The sequence below is a fragment of the Mus musculus genome, chromosome 10 (assembly GCF_000001635.26).
Source record: "Mus musculus strain C57BL/6J chromosome 10, GRCm38.p6 C57BL/6J".
NCBI classification, from domain to species: domain Eukaryota; kingdom Metazoa; phylum Chordata; class Mammalia; order Rodentia; family Muridae; genus Mus; species Mus musculus.
This window is the reverse complement of record NC_000076.6, coordinates 48617955-48622972: the sequence shown is the minus strand read 5'-3', so window position 1 is coordinate 48622972 and position 5018 is coordinate 48617955. Positions and strand designations below refer to the sequence as shown.

Genomic DNA, 5018 nt, shown 5'->3' with positions numbered 1-5018 from the left:
CAGAATGGATATGAAATCAGGACCCATCCTTCTGCTGTATTCAAGAAACACATGCTAAAATAAAGGAGAGACAGTGAGGACATATGCAAAGGGGTATAACTCGCGGGTGAAAAAGAAATTGCCGGCATAGGGACCTAAGAAATAAGCTGGCATAGCCATTTTAATCAGAAGGTATGGTAAGGACAACTGAAAAATGTGCCAAAAAGACAGTTTAATTCTTATCTATCATCTCTGCCCCAATCATAACAAACACCCATGCTTGCAAAAGAGCACTACTTCAACATAAATCACATACTGATTCTTACACATTGATCTCTGAAGACTTCAGTATCCTTTTCTTACCAATATACAGTTATGCAGTCAAAAATTATACAGACGAATACAGAAACAAACAGACACGATAAACAAAATGGACCTGGCAAACATTTACAGATATTTCACCTAAACACAAAGATTATACCTTTTTCTCTACAACAAATAGGACTTTCTACAAAAATTGGCAGCATGCTCAGATATAAAGCAATTTTTAAGAGATAAAAGAAAATTTAAGTAATTTACAGCATCCTTTATGACCATGATAAAGTAAAGTTGAATTTCCATAAGAGAAGATAGAAAAAGCTTGCCAAGTCATGGAAACTAAACAACTCTCTATTGAATAAAAAAATGAATCAAGACAGAACTTAAGAAAGAAATTAAAGGTTTTCTAGAATTGAATGAAATAATAAATCCAAACACCCAAACCAATGGCACAATGGAAGTAGTTCTAAGAAGCAAGGTCATAGCACTAAATTTCTATATAAAACAAACCAGAAAAATCTAATACTGGCAACTTAACAGTACACCAGAAAGCTCTAGACAAAAAAAAAGAAATCATACTCCACAACTGTGGTTGGAAAGAAATAATCAAAATCACTGCTGAAACTTAAAAGGTAGAAACAAAGAAAAGTATGAAAAGAATGGATGAAACAAAGTTGTTTCAATGAGAAAACTAATACGTCCAACAGACAAAAAGAACAAACAAACAAACAAACAAAACAAACACGTATCTGAATTAACTGAAATGCAGATAGAGAATATTACACTTAACAAAATAAAAAATGAAGAGTTGTATGTAACATGAGACCCTGAGGAAATACAATGAATCATAACTATATAGTTTAGAAACCTATATGTCACCAAATTGGAAAATCTTTAAAAAGCATAATTTCTATATAAGTATGACATACTAAAGTTAAAGACCAGATTAACAATTTACACAGACCTATAACTTCTGGTGAATTAGAAATAGAAATGAAAAGTCTCACAACTGTAAAATCTGAAGACTACCTCAACAGAGGAATGGATACAGAAAATGTGGTACATTTACATAATGAAGTACTAGTCAGCTATTAAAAACAATGAATTTATGAAATTCTTAGGCAAGTGGATGGATCTGGAGGATATCATCCTGATTGAGGTAACCCAATCACAAAAAGAACTCACATGATATGCACTCACTGATAAGTGGATATTAGTACTACCTGCACTCGTGTCTCTAGCTGCATCTGTAGCAGAAGATGGCCTAATCAGCCATCATTGGGAGGAGAGGCTCTTGGTCTGGCAAAGATTATATGCACCAGTACAGGGGAATACCAGGGCCAGGAAACCAGAGTGGGTAGATTGGAAAGCAGGGTTGGGGGAGGGTATAAAGGACATTTGGGATACCATTTGAAATGTAAATGAAGAAAATATCTAATAAAAATTTGGAAAAAAATAAACTGTAATTACCATTTAAAAAATCAATCAAACAAACAAACAAACAAAACAAAACAAAACAAAACCTGAAGACTAGATGGTTATGGTAGAGACTTAGACCAGCTTTTTAAAAAAAAATGTTAATGTCAATACTTCTCAGATTATAACACAAAATAAAAATAGGAGCTTTGCACTATTTTATGAAGTCAAAGTTATTGTGATATACAAACATTATAACAACATAGATGCAAATATACTCAAGAAAATACCTCCAAAGCAAACCTAAAAAGAAAAAACAAACAAACAAACAAACAAAAAAACGAAAAGCAAACAAGATACAAACACTAAAGAGATCATGTACAATGGTCAAGTAGGCCTCAATGCAGAGATACAGTGATGATTCAGTGTAAAAAAACAAAAACAAAAACAGCCCACAAAAACAAACAAACAAAACAAAACAAGAAAAACAATAAATGTCATTCACCAGAGAAATGAAATGAATGAAAAAAATCAACATGATGATCTCTTTAGGAGCAGAAAAGGATTTTGACAGAATCCCAAATGAGTTCAAATTATTCCACAAAATAGAAACAGAAGAAATATTGCCAAAGTCATTTTGTAAGGCCACAACCATCCTGATATATAAATCATATAAGTGTCATCAGCATAAGACAAATTTGTCTCATGAATATTGATGCTAAAATCATCAATAAAATACAAAACAAATCAAAAACACCTCTACAAGTTATCTAGCATGATCAATCAGACTCCACCCCAAAGATTTAGGGATATTTCAGCATAAGAAAATATATCAATGTAATCCACCCCATAAACAAACTGAAACAGAACAAAATAAAACAAAGAACAAATGATTATCTCATTAAATGTAAAAACAAAAACAAAAACAAACAAACAAACAAAAAAACAGCCTCTTTGGCAAATCCAACAACCTTTCATTTTAAGTGTTTTGAAGAAACTAAAGAGTACACAAACATAAGGGCCATATACAACAAGCCAACTGGCAACATCAAATTAAATGGGTGAAATTCAAAATAATACCAACAACATTAAGGCCAAGACAAGTTTATCCACTCTTTGCATATGTTCAGTATAGTACTTAATGCTTTAACTAAGACAGTAAGACAACTAAAGGAAATCAAGTGATACAAATTAGAAAGTTGTCTAAGTATTGCTATTTGCAAATGCCATGACAGTAAACATAAGTTAGCCCAAAATTTCTATCAAGGAACACCTACATTGGTAAACACTTTAAGCAAAGTGGCTGGATAAAAAACTAACATAAAAACCTTAATAACTCTTCTATAAGCAAATGATAAATGGGGTGAAAAAGGGGTCATAAAACTAATACCCTGTTCACGGGCCACGATTAATATGAAATGTCTTAGTGTAACTCCAAATAATCAAGACCTGTAAAACAAGAACTTCAAGTCATGAAAGAAGATTGAAAGATTTCTCAGGCTCATGGAATGGTGAGATTAACATAGTAAAAATGGTTATCTTACAAACATCAATCTACGGATTCAACAAAATTTCCATCAAAATTTCAACACAGTTCTTTACAGATCGTGAAAGAACCATGGAATTGTTCTCAATTCATATGGAAAAAGCAAACAAAAAGCCAGGGAAGCTAAAATGTACTATAACATACAAAAACTTCTGGAAGTCTTACCCTACATGATTTTAATCTATACAGACAATAGTTAGAAAAATTACATGGGACAGGAGTAAAAACACACTGGTTATATGAAAGAATCAAATTGATGAGCCTATAGTAAATCCACACACCTATTGACACTTGATTTTTGAAAAAAAAAAAAAGCCAAAGTTTGAGCAGTGGTAGTATTGTAGCCAATGAGGTTTATCTGAGGTACAGTTATTGCTAATTGAAAAGTAAATCAAACTATACAATGGACAAAAAGAAAGCATCTTCAACAAGTGGTGGTATTCTAAATTGAGGATTACATGTATAAGAATGCAAAAGGATACATATCCATTAGCTTGTACAAAGCTGAAGACCAAGTGGATCAAAGACATCAAAATAAAAGCAGATACACTAAATCTAATAAAAGAGAAATTGGGGATAGTCTTTATCATATTTTATCAGGTTGGAGGAGAAGGGAAGCAGAGAATACTAGGAGAGAGAACTACAATTGGGAGGTGGAGTGAGTCATCTCTGGGATGAGCTCAAAAACTAGGGCAATGGAAATTCTTATAAACATATGACATCGATAAGACTCTTAGCAATGAAGGATATGGAGCCTAAACCAGCCTTCTCCTATAACTATGCAACATTTCCAGTGGAAGGATTGTGACACTATCCCAGACACAAAACCTTGAACCCACAAATGAGCCTGTGTACTAGATATGCAGGAATAAAGGATGGAGTATGTGAGGGAAGAGCCTACCAATGACTGGCCAAGAATGGCATCCATTCTAATAAAGGGAGGACACCCTGATATAATTAATGATATTTTGCTATACTTTTAGACAGGAGTCTTCAGAAATGCTTCACCCAGCATGTCATGGAAATGGAGGCAAAGACCCACAACCAAACATTAAGCGTAACTTGAGGAATCCAGTGGAAAGGGAGATCAAGGACTCAATGATCAACAGGGATCAAGCACAACTTAAAAGCAGTATAGAATCAAATAACTTGGTTTCTTAATTGCTAACAGAAACTGAACAGCCAACCAGAAAGTATGCCTGGGACTGACCTAGAACCTCTGCACACATGTTAGAGTTGTACAGCTGAGTCTTCATCTGGCATTCTTAAAGTGGGAGCAGGGGCTGTCTCTAATTACATTGCTTGCCTTTATATCCTGTATCCCTAACTGGGCTGCCTTGTATATACTCAATAGACTAAGATGTTGTTTGTCTTACTGCAACATAATATGTTAAGACTGGTTGATATTAATAGGAGGTCTTTCCTCAGGAGAAGAGGAAGTGGAGTGTATGGGTAGAAAGAGTACATAAGAGGGAAGCACTTGGAGGAAATGAGAAAGGGAAAGCTGTGATAGGTTTGTAAAATAAATAAATCACTTAATAATAAAAATAATACATAAAAATTATTTTGTGTAATTTCATTGTATTTTCCTGTGTTGTATTTTTGCTTTGTGTTTTATTTCTGGTTTTCTATTTCTTTTTGTTTTGTCTTTTGAGATTTGTTCTCACATATCCAAAATTAGCATTAAAATTGCCTGATGATTAATACCCTTCAATGTGTGTGATCTTGGTAACTCCTAGAATGGTGTGCCATCACATAC

The 5018-nt window shown here is 33.6% G+C and overlaps 1 non-coding gene across 1 annotated transcript; it reads left to right on the top strand.

The window, feature by feature from the left end:
* The first annotated feature begins 3577 nt into the window (after nt 1-3577).
* Nucleotides 3578-3712, top strand: Gm24256. The gene has a single exon (XR_003949134.1). It is a non-coding gene; the product is annotated as a U4 spliceosomal RNA (small nuclear RNA).
* Nucleotides 3713-5018: the final 1306 nt, after the last annotated feature.